The sequence below is a fragment of the Nipponia nippon genome, unplaced genomic scaffold, assembly GCF_047370975.1.
Source record: "Nipponia nippon isolate SJK-2023a ecotype South Korea unplaced genomic scaffold, ASM4737097v1 scaffold_25, whole genome shotgun sequence".
In the NCBI taxonomy this organism is placed as follows: Eukaryota; Metazoa; Chordata; class Aves; order Pelecaniformes; family Threskiornithidae; genus Nipponia; species Nipponia nippon.
The window spans coordinates 5,425,126-5,443,337 of NW_028262342.1; the positions used below are offsets into that span (position 1 = coordinate 5,425,126).

General features: G+C 53.7%; 1 protein-coding gene across 2 annotated transcripts in view; it reads right to left on the bottom strand.

Moving 5' to 3' along the window:
• Positions 1–14,802, bottom strand: part of CDK18 (cyclin dependent kinase 18) — a 38,975-nt gene extending 24,173 nt beyond the window's left edge. The window contains exons 1-2 of one of the 2 annotated variants that reach the window (XM_087762220.1): positions 14,201–14,802; positions 8,351–8,439 (exon numbers count right to left, since the gene is read on the bottom strand). The gene's annotated coding sequence lies outside the window, so the exon portion shown is untranslated. The remainder of the gene's footprint in view (positions 1–8,350; positions 8,440–14,200) is intronic. The other variant, XM_087762219.1, reaches the window with a different exon arrangement.
• Positions 14,803–18,212: the final 3,410 nt, after the last annotated feature.

The window sequence follows — 18,212 nt, forward strand, 5'->3', positions numbered from 1 at the left end:
TGAGCCCAGTAACAAGAGCACACAAAGGAGGTTTGTTCTGCCTTTGTATATTTTGCCTTTCTCTGTGTCCACAGCCCTGTGCGGTGCAGTCAGCAGTTCCCACTTGGCTCTTCCCTTCCCGGCTCTTGGTGAGATCAGGGCAGCTCCGAGGAAGGCATTAAAATGACGGTCATTATTCCAGCAGCCTCAAAACACTAGGCACTTATTCCTCAGCCGAGGCTAACCTGAGAAAAGTGTCCAGTGTTCGGCTGGAGCAACAACAGACTGCTAATAGCCAGTCTGTCCACCAGCCACCCTAGTCACGGGTGGGAGCTCAGTGCGCACATTGTCTGGGAGCTGTGCTGCGCCGCCCTGAAGGTGGTCGTGTCAGCGTTTCTATGGTACGGTCATCGTCTTCGGGGCATGAGCGGTCTGGACCCGCAGCCGCTGTGGATCAGCGGATCCCCGGCTCCAACTCATCCGTCACTGCTGGTTTACACCAGGAGGGCAGGCAGCGGGAAACGAGTCTCAGCAAAAGTGCACGACACAACTGCGTTTGGCTGAGACAGAGACGCTCCCTTTGACACTCTATTTTGCTATGGCAGTTATCTAAGTTATTGAGACTTAATTTACGATCGCTCGGGAATTCAGGGCGCGTGTCCTACGGGCAGCGCTCGCCGTGATGGCAGCGCTGCCTCGCTCCTGCGGCGGTGCTAGACCACGGCCCAGGACAGCCGGGGTGCAATGAGACGCTTGGGAGCAAAGAGCTGTGCTGAGATTGCTGGGACAGCAGCACTTTACAGCTCAGGTATGCTCCTGGAGGTGCTGCTGATCGGCTGCATGCTATTTAGCCGTTCTCACCCCTTGTCCATGACTCACTTTCTCCTTTCATCCTTTTATCACACAGCGGGCACCTCCTCCACAACAAGCATCGCACTACGTGTATACCAAGCTCCTAGCACAGCGAGTAGCTCCTGCAATATCAACACAAGTAATTACTGAAGAGGAACGCTACCAGCAAAAGCCAGCCTGGTCCTTGCCTTTTATGACACTCCACCGATTACTGACTGACAATTAACGAGCACAGCCCAAGCTGCACCTGAGGCAGATTGGCCCTTGCTGCTCCACGGCAGGGACCTCGCTGCGAAGGCTGCCTGCTCTCCACGAGCGCCCTGGAGACCCGATGTCCTGTGCTGCCCTCTCCCCGCATCACCGCCCCGTTACCTGGCTGTCATGTCACGCCCCAGAAGTGACAGAGGCTCCTGACTATGCAAGCATAACCAAGAAAGTGTTCACGGATCCTGCTGAATGCGAGACACTCCAGAAAGACAAACCAAGCACTGTCACCCCCGCAGCTGGCAGCCGGCATTCCCGGGTGGCTGGGAGAGACAGCAAGGAGGGTGCCAGCTTCCAGCTGCCAAAGAAAGTCATTCTCAGTAACACAAAGCCACTTATTTTCTCTCCCAGGAGTGTTTAACCTGTGGCTGAGGCTGTCAGCACCTACCCTTCCTTTATTGCTAGATGGGAAGGAGGATCCACACTATGGGAGAAGATCCCTGGTGCAGGAGAGACCGAGTCCCGCTGAGCCTCTCCCCGAGCCCCGTCCCCGGCACACCTGCAGCTCCGTCCCGCTGCGTGAAGCTGTGCGACGCTCTCACCCACACGCTCACACAGCATGGCGTATGTAGGGTCTGCTGGCTTCTTAATTGCTATTTTCTTTCCTCCTTTTCCTTTTTTTTTTTTTTTTTTTTTTTTTTTAAATTAGAGCTTTCGTTCTTTCCCCAGCCCACGCAGAGCTCCCAGAGCTGCAAGCTTGTCTGCGATTGCCACACAGATGAGAGCTCATGGAAAGCCAGGATTCACTTTCCCTACAGTGGTCAGGAGGAGCCAGGATAAGCTGTTTCCTTCTCTCTTTAACAGAAAATACTGGAATTTTCCTCCTGCGACCCATGATTTCATCCTCCACCCAAGACCTCACTTCTGGCACGTGAGAACAAGGCTGAAAGGATGGTATCGGTGCAAAACGAGGACCGGGGGTAATTCATTTCTTCAGCTGCAGTGTGAAAGGCAGACAGGGGAGTCAGCTTCGACCGGCTGCCCAGGGCCGCGGTGACAGCTCAGCTGGCACCACGCTGCCTCGGCTCCGCAGGGACAGCTGAGCAGGGCGATCACACAGTTCTGCTGCCCGAGCCCCCTTTCTAAAAGCATTCCTAGGGATGGTATTTAAAGAAACAGAAATTACATCCTGTACCCCCGACAGTCACGTGGAATTTGTGAAATGCAGCTACCTCTGGTGCAAAGAAAAGGAGGGGGACAGCAACCAGCGCACCACGAAAAGGTCAGATTCTCGTGAAAAGTCTTACCGGGGGACCCTGGTATCGAAGGATCTTGACAGGACCAAATTTCCCAGAAAAACAGAAAACCCTTTTAATATAAACAGAAGCGCAACATTTATAAGAAGCAGCACCACCACAAGCACTCAAAGCAATTAAAAGCTCAGCTCTTCGCCACGCATTTTCTAGGAGACTAGAAATACACGGGGTCCAGCTTGCCCGGCTCTACCCTGATAAACCGCACTTATAAAAGGGCTGAGACCTCTGCCAGTTATGCTCTACAATCCGTAAATACCTGGATTTCTGTGCCACGCAACCCTGGCAATGGGAGGAGGAGCTGGAGAGACTGTACAAACCCCTTCATACGGGATTAATGCTCCCTCCTCCCCCAGCAAGCTCCCAGCTCAGATCCAGCAGCTCCTTGGAGCCAACACCACCAATAAACCAGCCCCCCCCCCCGGACAGATCTTTCTGCAGTAACAGGAAAAGACAGGAATGAAAGGGGACGGTGCTCCCGACCTACTGCTCCCCACCCCAGCACAGTTTACAGTACCAGCTACGGACTGGGTTTCTCCCCAGGACTGGGCTCTGGAGCAGCGGTACCACTGTTTGGCATTAGGCACATAAAACTCTTTGCAGCAAGGTTTCCAATCTGATTTAAAGCTCTGGAATAGTCACAGGGTAGCAAGGTAGAGAGCAAACACTGCAAGTCTACTTCCCTGACAAGGACTGCACTAATCTGGTATTTAATCTTAAATCAGTTGTGCACCCATCCTTGGAGGGCTTGGCGCACGTGTGTGGATGTATTTCTCCCTCAGATGGGAGGGAAATGCAGGCACACAGGTAGGGAGCATGATGAGCCAACGCTTGAGGAATCAGAGCATTTCAAAGCACAGCACAAACAGTAATTACTTTTGGCATCCCCATCTCCCCCATAATGGGAATATCTTTTATCCGAACCCTTCCTTATCATGATTACCGCAGCGGTGCTTAGAGCCGCAGCCAGGGGCGAGATGTGCAGGTGGGCATCCGTGCGATCCTTCTGGCTTGGCTTTGCTTCCCAGATCCAGAGCCCACACCTCATCCTCACGATGAGAGAAGGGATTGCTCAAGCCCTCGCTCCAGCTGGCGATCAGGGACTTCTGCTCTACTAGGCTGCTGTCAAGGCTGGAGGAAGGCAGGAGATGTAAAAAGCCTCTTGAATCAAGAAGCGGCTGCCAGGGATCCCAGTGTGATAAGAGCACTGTTTTGGGGGAGCGAACTTGCAAGAGCTCCGTGTTGCTGCCTAGCTGCCAGGTTTTGAGACACCCTCGCACCAGCATGCACAGCCCCCAGGGCCGGTCCTCCCTCGCCCCTGGCCTGTGCACATGCATCACCTCGAAAGCCCGGCAGCGCTTTGCCTGCCGCGGGGGGATGCACCACTCGTGCCCTTCCGCTGCAAACGCTTCAAGCTGCTCCTGTACAGCAGGATTTCACCTGCTCTCCTGTCCCCCGCGCTCTCTCCCCTCTCCCCATTTCAATGTTCAAGTTTTTCTCCGTAATCTGAAGGGAGCCAAGCGTCGCTGCCGTTCCTTCTCTGGCTTCTCAGATCTCAGCGCTGATACCGCCGCCAATAACACTACACTCCTTATTTCTGCACATGAAGCATTTCCACTTTGCAAAGAGCCAGGGGTTGGGCAACACAGTGAAAACCAGACATTGTCTGGGCCACATGCAGGGAAGGCATAATGCAGAAACAAACACCAAAAGAGATTTTCTCAGTAGCAAATGTCTCAGGGAACAACTAGTGAAAGCAAATGAAGCGGATCCTCAAATAGTCCTGCTCCACTTAGGATCTGACTAGCGCAATCGACATTAAATGAGGGGCTCCCCCAGATGTACGGCAGCTCCTGGGATCTGGGGGTTGCCAACCAGCTTGGACGTGTGCTCATATGGCAAAAAGCTTCTCAATAACTGTCTTGCCTCCTCCACCAGCTTCCGTAGAAAGAGCTGGGGGAGCAGAAAGACAGGAGCCTGGTCTGAGCTGCAGAGACGCTCCCTCCCCTTTGCTCCTCATCCTGATGTCTGCCGCCGTACCTGCCTGCCCCTGGGCAGCCCGGGACAGGGACGTGCTTGCAGATCAGACCGTCCTGCTACGTCCGTGCTGTACCGCCTCTGCTCGGGAAGCTCTCTATCAGGTATTTTGCACCAGCAGCACCATTTTCCTTAAACACAGGGGTGCTACAAGGAGGCTGTGGGGTTGCCCAAGAGCCCAGCCCAAGCCCTGCGATGGTGCAAGCCCTCCAGGATCCCAAACCCGGCGAGATGCTGCCTTCCAGGAAACCTCTGTCCCTGAGAGAGCAGCACATCTTCGCGGGGCATCCTCAGCCGTCCTTCTGCACTGCCTGGAGTCACCACCTGCCTGACACCCTTACCCCACCGCAGCTAAGCACCACCACGACTGCGACGTTTTCGTGTTAAACCAAACATCTGGATACCAAATAGAGATATCCTAGATGAAACACGTATAAACAGATTAAGCATGCCTCAGTGCCTGCAAACCTCTGCTCACTTCCCTATGGAGGGCAACATTTCATGCATATCTGGGAACCTGGCAAGCGCACACTGTTTAGATAAACCTTGTGCCTTGTTAAACTGTAAATAACATCTGTTTTGCCAAGCCGAGCCGAGCCCCAGCTCGCCGCTCCGTGTCCTGAAAGCTGCAATGTCAGTCACGGGAATGGCAGACAATGCAAGTATCTTCGGTGGGTTTTAAAATAAAGAATTTATCTCTTTTTTTTTTTTTTTTTTTTTAAGCTCATCTTTCCACTTCTCTCTTCACTCCCAACCCACCTCCCCCCTGCACTTTAAAAACTATCGCAACTCTCACTGCATACCGGTTGAGTCCCCCCCACAGCTGCCCGCAGCTCTGGTGTCCTTGACAAGCGAGGTGGGTTTCTGCACGAGCCTTGGAAACTGGGGGAGATAACAGAGCCCAGCATGAGATAAACAGCGAAAGAGAGCGAGGGAGAGCGATCTCTTGCAGGAAAACACATGGCTGGACTCACCAGTCCTTGGACACTGGTAGGAAGAGATAGCTGCTGGGCTGCAACGCGCGCTGACCCGTGGCCTACCGCCGCCCCTCTGTAAGGCAGCAGAAGCACATCTGGAAATAATTCCAAATATAGCCCCCCCACCCCCCAAATCAAAACACAGACATATTTCCACGTGGTTTTCAGTAACAGGCCACGAGAGGCAAGGAGGCTCAAAGCTCAGACAGCGAGATGAAAAGGGACTACGTCACGCAGGGCTGTTCAAAGCTCACTTGGTTGTATTCAATGCTACTCCTGCCTCACGAGCTGATAAGCTGTATGCTTCATGGGAAATGCTCCAGATAAGAAAGGATTATAATCCTGAGACCCAAAGAGACGAGCGATTTGGCCTACGTTCACACAGCAGATCATCGGCAGAGCTGAGATGCCCCCCTCTCAAATTCTTATCTGGTTTTATACTGGTGGGGTCGCTTGTACGCGCTGCAACGAACTGCGCTTGCAATGCTGCTATCATAGTGCGATTAGTTGCACAATTAATCTTTAATAAGAAGGGATTGAAAGGGATTAAGTACTTAAATAGAACACGTGCTGCTAATGTAATTTATAAAAACATGCCTTCTCCCTCAGATACTGCCACATTTTCCTGGAATGAAAATGACTCAACTGGACCTTTCCTCTGCACCTCCCGCACAGAGGAAAGACCTGTTTCCATCCCTGCGGAGCTGCAGCTGGGGTCCGAGAGGAATTCAACAGCGCGACGGGCATCCCTGCACATCCCAGCCATGGCTCCCCAGGGACAGGGCAGCAACAAGAGCGACGGGAAAGCTCCTCACTGCTATTGCTCTTCCCAGGGGCTTTGAGAGTTATTGCTAAAGCAAGGGGATCACGGTGGAAGGGAAGGATGTGAAGGTGGTACTGGGAGGTGCATGCTGGGGTGTTGTGATGGCTCATTTAATGGAAGGAGCAGTTTGGGGACACAGAGGCACTCCTTGCATTTTTTCCTGTCTTTTGGACGAGACACAAAACAACCCCTGGGTATGCCCAAAAAGAGCATTAAAACCACTAGTTCTGCCTCCTCTTCAGATTCCCAGGCAGGTAATGTTGCTTCTCTGCCCCACACGTACCAATTTACATTTCAAATGGTGTTTGCAAATTCCTGCCTAAACCCCAGGTACTAGGAAGGCTGCCCAGGCGCCCCAGACCTTCAGCAGCCTTTCGGGGACCCTTCCAAAGAGCTGACCTGGCTCTGAGGCGCCTGGGCAACGCAAGGACTGTGGGGCTCAAACTGCTGCTCCTGCAGCTTCAGTTCCCGTGTCCCCATCTCCCTTCGGCTACGGGCACAGCAGCAGCTCTTGATGCTGACGATGATTTGCGACGGCCCCGACAGCCCATCCTCCCCCACCTCAGACCCACGTCGGAGAAATTTTCTGCCTTGAATCACAAACCAAACCAGCGGAAAAATAAACCCCTTGGCTCCTCTGACCAGGGCAGTCCGAGGCATCCCTTAGAGGTTTCTTGCCTTGACCACACAAGCCTACAGTGAGACTTGGCCCTGCACAGGTTTCCTCTGCGCTGGGCAGCACTTCAGACTCTAGCTCTTCCTTGAAAAAGAAAACACGCCAGCTGATGGGCTCAGGCGCTGTGCAGGTTCTTCCCCTGCTCCATCTGAAGCTGCTGTGAGGGGTGACATGGGCTCTGCGCTGTCCCCCAGGTCCCACGGACCCCACTGACAGGCAGGTCTGCTCAGCACCCCCATCCCCAGCGGGCCCTGGGGACCGACTCGGTCACATCCCGCGCAGGAGGTGCCTGCAGCCCGCGGCACTCCGGTGCGGCACTGCTGGCAGAGCAGCTCCCCGCCCGTGCCGAACCTGCTCCTGGGATAAACAGAGGCTTTCAGTCTCCAGGGTTGCTAATTCACCTCCTCTGGCCAGTGCCATGCTCAGGAAACACACAATATCAATGCCTTTACTGTAGAGGCGGATCGCGAGGGCTGCAAAGGCTCGCCCCTAGATGTGGTCTTCTTCAAGCAGGACAGGGAACATTGGCAACCTGCAAAAGAGGTCCCCTCACAGCCACAGTCCGGGACGTAGCTGCTCCCTGCTCTGGGCTAACACTGGCCTTCAGTCCCCTAATTGCAAACATGAAAAGCAAACAGCACACAGAGGTACCCAGCCACAGGCTGACTCGTTACGTCCCTTCTGAGAGCTTGATGGGCAGGGCTGTAAGTCAGATATAACCACGATGGGCAAAATACAAAGGACAGATAAGAAAAGGCTGGGATTTGTGAAATACAGTTTGTTCCCGACTGCCCATACTTCCTGTATCCTGTGGCACAGCGATTACTGTGCAGTAATTAGTTAATAATTACAAGCTGACCAACCCTCAAGAATATCTGTAGCAGATGGAGCAATATATGCTTTAGGCTGAATGCAGATTTTTCTGACTGCTTCTCCCTTGCCCTTAAATCGCTGCTTCAATTTGAGGCATGGAGAACAGATGCCAGAAAGGTTATTATGTCCACAGTAACACAGGAACAGTTCCTCGCCCTTCTGTGATCACTGTTTGTTCAAGGATAGCCAAGCATTTCACTAATACCAACTGCACCTCAGCCTAGCAGTGAATTTGGCTGTTATCCCCCCCCAGGGAGAGGAAATACAGAAGTGCAGAGACGGGATGGGACTCACCCAAGGTCAAACAGCAAGTCAGTGGCACAGCCAGGAGAAGAGTCCCCGAGATCTGGCCCTGGGTCCTACCTCCAAACCACTACTGCAGCACCATTGCCTTTGGTCTGTTGTTTATAGATCACCGCTGCCCAGATCTACTCTATCCAGACTGGATCCTGAATTTCTGAAGCACACTCTCTCCCAGGTCACCAGTGATGCTGGACTGCAGAAATGAGCTATAGTTTCTAGCCCTCTGTGCTATCTGGGTGACGGCAGAGATGACACAAGCACGCATTACAGAAGAGATCCTGCTAGGAAACTAGAGAGGATTTGTGACACTCACAGCCTTGGCGGTGACAAACTTGCCGTGTCTTGAGCTGCGGTGGGTCTACGACTTCAGCGGAGCGATGCTGACTTACACCACTTGAGCATCTGGTGAAGTAAGGCAGAAAGTGGAATTTAACCTACCAACATGGGCAGATGCAATAGGAGGATGCATTTTCTGGGTGAAGAGAGATCACTTTAGCTGCTATTATACCCTTCAAACCAGATTTTTAAAGTCCAAAATAAAAAAACCCAAACAAACCAACGTGCTATTGAAGATCCCTGCAGGTCCCTGGCTGCACCTTGGGTATCTACAGATCAGCAGCGTTTGCTCCAGCATAGGCTCGGTGCATAGGCTGCTAGTCTAAGAGGTTTTCCATCAAATAATTCAAGTCATGCTAGAAGGCATAAAACCAAGCTCCAGGTGATGTTCCACCCTGGAATACAGAAAAAAACCCAACGCCGATGAATTTATATGCATGTGCATGTTCACAAGCGCGGAGTTAAGGCTCCCGTTCATAAACCTTGTCTGATTTAGTAACTAAAAAAAGCTACGGCTTCAAAAGCGGGCAGTGCTGGGGAGAAGCGGGTGCGAGCGGGGGGGTTTGCAGCTAAATCTAACGGGGGTCATGAATCATAACCCCTGAGTGACCAGCATATTAACACTTACCAAATAATTAAATAGACCGAGTAAAAATAAACTATTTAAATCAAAATAGAGAAATAGCAGAAATAAATGGAACGTTTGGAATGTTTCTGCTTCCCAAAAAAGGCACATTTTTATTTCCTCAGAGGTTTCAGTGTCTATGGCCAGCTTCAACAGCCTCTCCTTTTTAATTTAGCAATTCAATTAAAAGTCACCAAAACAACAGCAGCACCCCACGAAACTGGTCAGATACAGCCCCCCGCCCCGCTCCAAAGCCCCTGGCTGGGGAAATTTGGGTTGTTTTAAAGGAAAAAGCTGAGCATTTCAGAGGTTGGGGAAGAAAGAGAGGGAGGGGGAGAGGGTTCACGTAGAAGTATTCAGTAATAAAAACATGACTGCATGGCAGGTCATGAGCAAAAACTGAAAGGGTGCCCAAAAGACAAAGAAAATTCATGTCACCGCAGAGCACAGCGGGAGACGGGCTGCTAGCTGCAGACCGGCACAAACAGCACATGTTGGAGAGAGTATCGGACCGCAGACCCGGGGATGGGACCTTGCTAACACCAGGAATACGCTCCTTGCCTCAGTTTCCCACCTGATAAATGAAGATGATAGTACGAGCTCCAGGGTGGTGCGAGGGTGAATGGTTTGGGTGTAATTAACAAAATTAAAAAGTAAGAAAAGAATTGGATGGAATGCACCATTAATTGGCAATGAAGCGTCTTCATTAGCAGCGCCCTTCCTTCCAGGTGCAGACAGAAGCTGGGCACTTTCCCTTCCCCAGGCACGGACGAAAGGGCAGCAAATGCACCACCGCTCCATCCCGTTTGCTTCCTCCTCTATGCATCACAAGCATAACAGCTCTGATGATACCAGGTGTTCCTGCACCTCTGGCAGAGGTGACTGGTACCAGGCACTGACAGCTCTGTAGCAGAAATTTGCTGCTCAAATAATTTATTATTTTTGTTATGGTAGTGCCTGCTGGCCCCAGAGACTGAGGGCTCGCTGTGCAAAAGGCAGCAATGAGAAATTGTCCCTGTTTCAAAATGCCCCTGATTTAAACCCGCAAAGGAAGATAAAAGGGCAGCAGAATACAGGGCCAGGCTCACGGCGGGTCAGCGTCAGACCCCGGCTGCCTGTGCACAGCCTGAGATGCTCTGAAATGGCTCCACCTCAGCTGCTCTGGGAGACCTGGTTCCCAGAAAGCAATGAGCATCCATCTTTGAAAACAGCAGGTCAAACATCCCCCCCCGTTCCACAGCGTGAACACTTTTAGAGTTATTTATCCTCCCAGCACCCTGCTGTGGCAAGGATGGTACCTGATGTAAGACGGGAGCACAGAAAAGCCACAAACAAAAGCAGAAAAGCTGGTGCTGGCATCTGAAGCCGACTCTCTGAAGCAAGTGCCCCAAAGCCTGGAGCATCCTTCCGCTTCACGAGCTGCCTTCCCGCAGGTCCTGCCTACCCTTGAAACTGTGCTGCATTATGCATTCAGCACACGAGGGAGAATTTTAACAAGAGCCCAGCTGCTGCTCAGGTGTGAAAAGAAATGGTCAGATTTTCAGCAGAGATCAGCCCTGTGGGCAGGCATGCTGTGCTGAAGATATGTGGACATTTCCCAGTGGGAATGTGGCGTGCCTCGCCTCCCTGCAAAAATCTAGCCTTAATTGTGGTGGCTTGGAGCTCATCCCTGAAACAGCGAGGAAACCCGAAAGGCAAGAGAATACAGATCTCAAGTTGTGACGGGAGATACAGCAAGAATAAGCCGCACGAAAGGAGGGAGGCAAAGAAAGCACAAGAGAGATGAGAGATTGCAGCGGTGTCAGCAGCACAGATGAACCCCAGCCATCTCTGAAGGCTTGCTAGCTCTGCTCGCTGGCTTGAAAATAATTTCACACCAGCTTCTTTTCCAGCCAGGCTGGCTAGACAAAGATACGAGCTAAGATTGTGAGCGACTGAGCAAACAGGCAGCAGATGAGCAACACTGGCTGCAGGCAAAATGCTACCTGAAAAGAAACCCTGATTAGAAATGTAAAGAGAGAGCAAAAGATGCTCCATCTGATTACAGATCGACTCTGCAAAGTTAATTGTTCACCAGGTTGTAATGTGGGCTTTCGCATCCATATTAATCAACAGGTTGCTTTCTGCTATCAGTTTTCCCTTTACAAACAGCAGAAGCAAGTTAATTTAGAGAAAAGCAAACCCAGCAGGCCAAACCTCCGCATGGACAGAGTTTCCTGAAAGCAGCTGAAAGGCTTTTTTAAAGAGAGACCTTTTATTGTTTTCCTACCTGTAAAGATGCAAACTGAGACCATGCCATCAACCAGAGCTGACCTTTCCGGGCTTCAGTACACTGATTACCCAGAGCAAAACTCACTCCAGGCTGGGCTGGGATCTTTTCTGAACTCTGTCGCTGGCCCCAGAGTCAAGACCCCCGTCCTGCTGCCTGGAGAAGCTGCTTTCAGTTTGCCTCAATTTCCCTGAGTGTGGAAGGAGAATTTGGGAGGCTCTTATTGAGTATAAACCCTCCTGGAAACTCTTACTATTATTTGGACAGGACTCCAAACACGCGTCCCAGATTTTCTGGAGATTCTCAGACCTCCTGGCCCAAACCTCAGGTCTGTATGGAAGCCAGAGGAATGTCTCAGGGTTTACAAGGATTGACCAAACATTCATTTCTCTCCAGAAGGCCAGACCAAAGGGATGGCCTCAGTGGAAACTGCAACGTGGACATTATAATGCATACACAACATATGGAAAGTACATATATGGGTTTCTGTCTCACCAAGCGGCAGGGTGCAGCACGGAGGGATCCTCGTGGACTTGGGAGATCAAAACTCAATTCCCTGTGCTACCACAGGCTCCCTGTAGCACCTTGAGCAAGCCATTTTGTCTCTCCACTTTCCCATCTGCAAAATGAAGCTGCCTTCATCTATCTTGTCTAGTTACGGTGCCAGCAACAGAAGGCAAAAGCTGCCTGCTCCTGCACCGTGCTCTTGGCACAGCGGGGCTGTGCCCCAGCCCGTGCCTAACTGCGATGCACAGGACAGCAACAACGGCAATACATGCATACGAAAGGCAGCGGCTAAAGATTTAAAGCAGCTGGTTTGGAAGCCAGGACAAAGCAGCCGGGCACGTCTGCTGCATTTCAGTCACCTGTAACGTTCCAATACGTGACACCACCCCTTCACTCTTTGTCACTCGCTTGCAGCGAAGCCTATCTGAAGGGTCCATTCACGGACCACAAAGAGTGCTTGTGCAGTGAAAGGGGCCTTCACAGCATCGAGACAAGTATTTTAGTGCTTCCACGCCTATCTCTGCCAGCATCCCAAAGCTCTGTAGATCTCAGGGAGCAAACCTCTGAGAACAAAGCAAGGTCAAGTGTTAACAGATGGGGGAACGCAGACGTGGGGATATGGTGACGTGTCCAAGGTCAGACAGAATCCATGGCAAGGCCAGGGACAGGGTCAGATCTCCAGAGTCCTGTTCTTTAGTTACAAAATTTCCTCTCTTTTCCAAGCAGGGTAAGAGAGGAGGAACTCCCAGCCATTGCTGGGGAGGTTGTTCCACTACTCATTTATTAATTGCCCTCATTTGGACATGGTACCAATGCTTTCCTGCATTAGTGAGTAAGCCTGGGCTCTTGGAAACAAATCTGTGAAATCTGCAAAACCTCCCATCAAAAGTGGTCCTGCCTGGAGAACGGGCACCAAAACTTGCACAGCAGTCTTCTGGCATGACAAAGAGAGTCTAAAAATCAGCAAACTGCGAGCTGGATGCCTCACACGTACACACACAGATGAAGTTTCATGGACGGGGTACCAGCGGGTGAACCAGGTGCTCTCCTTCTATTCCTGCCTCTGTTCCTTCTTTGCACCAGGCTCTTGGACATGTCACGTCCCATCGATGTACCTGTATCTTCTCCAGGGAGGAAAGGATGCTCTAGACTACAAATGCACTTTGAGATCTCAGCGTGCCACCGCCGATGAGTTCCCGCTGACGCTAACTGATCTGATGGCCTGCTGTTTGCATCAAGGGAATCTTTCCAGGATCATGGGAACTGCTTTTCATGACCTCTCCACAGATGGGGTGACCCAGATGCCCTTGTCAATGCCTGGTGAGGCTGGAAAACAAGACTCTGCTTGCATTTACCACATTTCAGCTCTGTGTGTTAGCGCATGTGGCAGATCTACACGCTGCCCCATGACCACTGAGGAAGAAATTAATCCCATTTCCTTGCAGAAGAGGGTCCTGTCCGAAGGCACTTGCCCTTTCACAAATCTCATCTGGAGGCACTAACTTTCTGCCCGCCGCTCGTTCAAAGCGCTTCCCCTTCGGGCGCCTTCCCCGACCCCCAGCACGCACACATCGCACCATTCATCTGGTTGATGCAGAGCACAAAACCCCGATGCCAGCAGCCCCAGGCCTGACCCTGGTGCTTTCTTCTTTTCAGAGCTAATGCCACCATTGTGCCCACCAGCCAGCATGCTCGTTCCAGTTTGTTTTCATGGAAAGAAGAGCCAGTTTATTAAAGCCTGGCTTTAGAGGAGCTAGTGCTGGCACGGCAGGGAGACCAGCTCTGAGTGGGCGGTCTCGTCTGGGGAGCTCCTTGCCAGCGAGGAGGGGGACAGGCATTTTGGGGGCAACGTCTCCACACCCCTGGGAACTTGTCAGAGCAACAGGCGCGTTGGAGAGACGCAGCTGATACCGACACCCACAAAAAAATGCAGCACAAGGAGAATGCCACGCTGCCGGCCAGCCAGCAGCAGGACTCCAGCCTGAGCAGGGGAACCCACCCGACAGACCCTGGGTGGCAGCCCCCCTGCAAACTTTCACGCTGGAGACAGAAGGGTCCCCCCAGGTCCTTCACAGGGGGACTCCTGCCAGGGGTGTCTACCAAGCAGCACATGCTGGAGAAGCCGATAGTGAGTAAAGGGCTCCCTAAACCACGTTTAGGACCAAAACATGCGCAGGGATCTCCTCCACCAGGGAGAAGACAGGTATAAATTCTCGCTGCGTTCGGTACAGAGCTGAACCCTCCCTCACCCCATCTCCAACTTCAGCCATCCCCTCCCCTAGCACTTTCTGCCCAAAGAGTCCTAAAGGCAGCCGCAGTCCCCGACCCAGCGCTGCCCGGCCGGCGGGGCTGCGGGAGGGGAGGGCCGGGGTCCGCCAGCCCGCTCGCCCCGCTCGCCCCGCTCGCCCCGCCGCCCCGGCACTCACCGGCCGCCGAGCAGGTTCGCTCCGCTCCTTCCTCCTTCCTGCCGCCGCCACGCCGGGGCCCGGGGAAGAGCAGGGGCGGCGCTCCGGGCTCCGCACCGGGGCCGGGCTGGGAGCGGGGCCGCTGCTGGTGCTGGGGCAGAAGCGGTGCCGGAGCCGGAGCGGGGCCGGAGAGGGTCGGGAGCGGGGCTAACGCCGGTGCTGGAGCGGGGCCGGGGCCGGAGAGAGTCTGGAGCGGTACCGGTGCCGGAGCCGGAGCAGAACCGGGGCCGGAGCGGGGCCGGAGCCGGAGCAGAACCGGGGCCGGAGCCGGAAGGGGTCGGAGCGGTGCCGGTGCGGGTGCGGTGCGGATGCGGGACCCGGCGCGGTGCCGGCGCTTCTCTCGGTGCGGCTCTGGCTCCTCCCCGCCGCAGCTCCGGGATAAGGAGCCCGCTCGGCCCCGCTGCCCTCGGAGCCGGCCCCGGGGTCGCGCCGGGACGGCCGGGAGCGCTGCGGGCAGGAGCCGGCCCTGCTCAGGCTACACGGCGGGGAGCCGGCCTGCTGCGGGCTGGGGAGCCGCGCACAGACAGACAGACAGACAGAGAGACAAACACACGAGTCAGGGGAGTTCCCTCCTGTAGCTCTTCCTCCTCGTCCTTGAGGCTCCTGGCAGATGCATGTGAGCAGCCCGTGAAATGGGCGCACTGGGGAGCCGAGGGCTGCCCGCAGCCCTTGGGCAGCCTTGGAAATTTCAGCCTCTGCCGCTCCAGTGGGGTTATGTATTTAGCAGCAGCTTCACCATCCAATCCAGCTATTTATTGTCTTATATTTAGCCAAACATTCTCAGTTTGCCAAAAATAGACCAGCCATGGAAATAAATCAGGCTGACTGGAGGTGCCAACACTGTCTGTCTGAAACTAATTAATTTCTTATATCCCCAGCTATATTAATCCTCGCCTTCCCTCTACAGACCATCCTGTCTGTCAGTAGAGTTTTTGTAATTAGTGGGTATTATGCCTGAATCTGGGGGATGTGCAGGAGGTTTAACGTGGCCGGGGGAGGCAGAGGGGTGCCAGCAGGACGCCTGGGCAGGGAAGGAACAAAACCCCTTTGCACAGCGTATGGGGAGTGGGAACCCGGGGGACACAGCAGAGCTGGTGAGGAGGAAAGGGGGCACAAGCTCTCCGGGGGGAAATCCTATCGCAGGGTAACATATAGGATCTTCTCCTTTCCAGACATCTGAGATTCCACAAGGAAGACTGTCCAGAAGACACAAATTCAGGCTTCCTTAGTTCTGCTGCTGCCAGAACTCCTTTTTCCCTTTTCCTTTTCGAACGTGGGAGTCTCGGGGGACTTGCTGACTCTCATTTCTTATATTAGAACCATCAAGTTTGCTGGGAGACACTGCGAGGAACAGGGAAGTGGTTCACAGATGGCATTGCAGAATCGTAAAAGCTGAGCCCCCGTGGCGGAAAGGGACCTTTTACCAGGCTCCATTTTATTTGTTCACTTTAGCCTGTCCCATGGCAACACCCAGCCAAGACTCGAAGCCCTTAGCAATGCTTGTCTGCTCTGTGAGTGGGGTAAACCATTCGATACCAGCTCTTCAGTCAACTCAGCTAGCAAGCACGTGAGCGAAGACTCGTCTGAGCACACGGGGCTGAACGGACGGGCTCTGAACTGGAACTGCCCCTCCAGAAGCAGACGTGGAGTTCGAGCTTAGGCACATTGCCCCAGCTGGGGCACGGTGACTTTGCAGCAGGGCTAAGACCCGGTCCTCTGTGACACAGGGCAAGCAGCTCGTTTCTCACTGCCCTGAGCAGCCTGCTTCTCACCTGCATCCTGCGGATTTGCATCCTTTGCTCTGCAGGGCTCGGGGAGGAGCAGCAAAGGGTAAGACCCAGAGGCACGATGTGCAGGCTGGCTCTCGGCTCGCGTGAACGACTGCCCTGCCTTAACCCCTGGTCAATGAGTACCTGGTCATGTGGGCTGCAAAGTCAGCGGCAGCTCCGGGTGACGTTAGCCATCACGCTCCCTTTATGCCACTGGCCGCAGAAGCTGGCACGTTGTCTGCAGCCCAGCGGTCCAGCCAGCCTCTGGCATGCCTCTGATTTCCATCCTCCCCCGACCCCTCTATTTAAAGGGGAGATGTCTCGAACACTTATGTGCTGTTCGCAGCACAGTGCCGCCCTCGGTGTAACAACTACTGCCACGTGCCACAGCTATGAGACCGCCTGGCACTGTAAGTCCATTTTAAAGCAGAAAGCAAAGGAGATCCCCAGCAAAAGCTATGGCTGCTTAGGGAGAGGAAGCCCCCAAACTGGAGATGGACAGAGAAACCAGCCCTAAGAGAAAGAGCAACAACGTGCAAGGGGCAAGAATGTTATAAGCGATGAGCAGACAGACACGAGCTCAGTGGCTGTGTCACACAAGCTGCTTATGGGTGCGTAACATTCCTCATAAACATGAATTACAATAATCAGCATGCCAAGGAAGGGATTGCTGCAGGCCTGACAGGGATGGCTTCGGGAGGAGGATGTGGAGAGGGAGAGCACCCAGCTGCTGCAGCCAGCAGGGAGTCCCAGACGTGTGTGTCCGGAGACCGGGGGGGGAGAGGAGCCGCGTTACGGAGCGATGGGCATTCGCCAGCATGTGGGACAAGAGCACAGAACATCTCCCTGGCAGACCGATGTGGTACTAATGAGACTCTACACTGTGTAATGGGGCTGGGGCGGTTCCACCAATAACAGCCCAAAGCAAACTGTCCCTTAATGTGTGCTCTGTGAAGGGCAACATGGGCTGAGGTCGCCCGTGTTGAACTTGGCACCCACCCGTGGATGCCTCTGCAATAGGGAGCAGTGCATTTGCAAGGCAGTGCCTGCAGGGCGTTTTTCAAACATGCCAACTTAATGGCTGAGCAAAAGGCGCTTGCTTTTTGTGAGTTTTTTCTGCAATTACTTTGGGTTCTGGGGTTGTTTTTTCCCTTTTGTATTGTCACAGTGAAATCACATAGCCTCATGGAGTTCCAGGGGAAATCAGGTGTGCAAATGGGCTCATTGTAGTTAGGAGTATTTAATAAAAAAATGGGTCTGGCTGGGACACTACAAGACTTTGCGTAAGTAAGTCCGTGGTTGTGTTGACCTCAGCTGGTGCTGGGGGAGACTTTGCTCAGCAAATCCTTGTCCTCCTCCTCCAGCGATGGAATTCCTAGGGTGTCCCTTGCCTGGTGCAGCCGGGGAGCGCTGGTTGTGGCCCACAGCTGTTCTCCCTTTTGATATAAATGGCATCTTTTGAAGATACACAGGCTGTGCTTCCTCACCCCGGGCCCATCTGCTGTCACCTTCCCGCAAACAGCACCTCAGCCCAGCTGCGCGTTTGGCTGGAGAGAGGGGAGAAGGGGGAGGTGTGGAGGAGAGAGGGCTGCAGCAAGCAGGGGGTCAGGCCTGGCAGAGGCGTGCGTGCTCCTGTCCGCCTCTGTCCAAAGGGGCACCCCTGGCTGGGTGCTGTAACCGAGCAGGGCTGTGATGTATGTAACCCGGGATGAGGGCTCTGAGCTGTCCATGCCGTGGGCACGGTCCTAGGACTTCCTGCAGGTAGAAGCGATCCTGATTCTGCTGTACGCCAGGACATCACGCACCCTCTTCACCCCTCCTGAAAAGCCACCCGAAGAAAGACACCGGCCAGAGCTGCTGAGCTGGGCCCCTTTGCTAGGCCAGGGGAAAATGGTACCTCTGTTTCACAGGCTGCAAGCAGGCTGGAGTGATTTTTCAGGAGCAGCAGGGAAGGCTGCAGCATCCTGAGCAGCATTTTAATCACAGACCCAAGGGGTTTGCTAGGGCTGCTCCTCTCCAGAAACTTCCCTGTCAGCCAACACGACTGCAGAGATGTGAGAGAGGGACCGCAGGATGCCGAGGGGTCAGCACAGCCGCGGGGCGGTGGGGAGAGCAGCCCCAGCGCCACGGCCGACGCGAGGGCGCGAGACTCTGCTGTGCTCCTCTTGTCCCTGGGCAAACCTGTCCAAGGACGGAGCTACGGG